General features: G+C 32.7%; 1 non-coding gene across 1 annotated transcript; it reads left to right on the forward strand.

The window, feature by feature from the left end:
* Window positions 1–654: 654 nt before the first annotated feature.
* TRNAI-GAU lies at window positions 655–728 on the forward strand. Its single transcript has one exon. It is a non-coding gene; the product is annotated as a tRNA-Ile (tRNA).
* The last annotated feature ends 465 nt before the right edge of the window (window positions 729–1,193 follow it).

Below are 1,193 nucleotides of genomic sequence, written 5' to 3' on the forward strand. Positions count from 1 at the left end.
CACCACACTTGCCCAAGTGAGCCACGGGGTCGGCCCAAGTTGTTGTTTTTTTGAAAGTATAAAAAAGAATGTTACCATTATCATTACATTTTCTAATTGGTTATTTCTGCTCTCTAGGAATGCTACTAATTATTATTATAGATCTTCATCCAGCAACTTTCTTATTAGTTCTAATAATTTGTTCTTTAGTTTTATCGAGTTGTATATAAGGAAAATCTACAATACTTACAAACAGTAACAAATTTATCTTTTACATTCCAATCCTTAAGTTCTTACTTCATTTTCTCATTGTGTTAGCTAGGACTTCTGGTACAAATTAAATAATATCAGTACAGTCGCCATTATTATCTTGTTCCTGAATTTAATTTTTAAACTTTCACCATTAGGTGTGATTTTTGTGGTAGCTTTTCAGTATAAACTCTTTAGTAGGTTGAGGTAGTTTCCTTCATTCTTATAGAAAGTTTTTATCATGAAGGGTGTTGAATTTTGCATTTTCTTTCCTTTGGCATCTAATCTTATGGTAGATTAATAGATTTTCTGTCAAATCTTTCTAGCATTCCTTGGATAAACATTATTTGGTTATAATATACACACGTGCACACATGGACACACAAACACACAGTTTCAGACAAAAAATGTTAAGATAATCAGGCTGGCTAGTTAGCTCAGTTGGCTAGAGCATGGTGCTGATAACACCAAGGTCCAGGGTTCAGTCCCTGTACTGGCCAGCCACCAAAACAAAAATGAAAGAAAAAAGATTAAGATAATTTACTACAAAGAGCTTCTTCTGAAAAACCTCCTTTAAACTATTCTTGTTGTAACAACAAAGTCAAGGGTTTGGATCCCCTTACCGGCCAGCCACCAAAACAAATGAACAATCAAAAACCTATTTGTTGAAAAGGGGAGGGGAGGGGTAGCAGAACCAAGATGGAGGGAGTGTGATGCATGAAACAAAGGAAAAATAATTCAGTAGAATATATTGGTAAATACAGTATACCACTGATTGTAACACATTGTAAATTAACATTTGTCTTTAAAAGAGAGGTCAGGTAAAGAGCATGAAGAAAAATCATGATTTGTAATAACAAAAATGCTAATAATAATAAAAAATCTAGACAATTATAATATGGAAATCAGGACACTATTGAATTCAATTTCCTAACATTTTATTTGAGATTTTAGCATGTATGTTA

Source organism: Galeopterus variegatus, unplaced genomic scaffold (assembly GCF_000696425.1).
Source record: "Galeopterus variegatus unplaced genomic scaffold, G_variegatus-3.0.2 Scaffold2883, whole genome shotgun sequence".
Taxonomy (NCBI): Eukaryota; Metazoa; Chordata; class Mammalia; order Dermoptera; family Cynocephalidae; genus Galeopterus; species Galeopterus variegatus.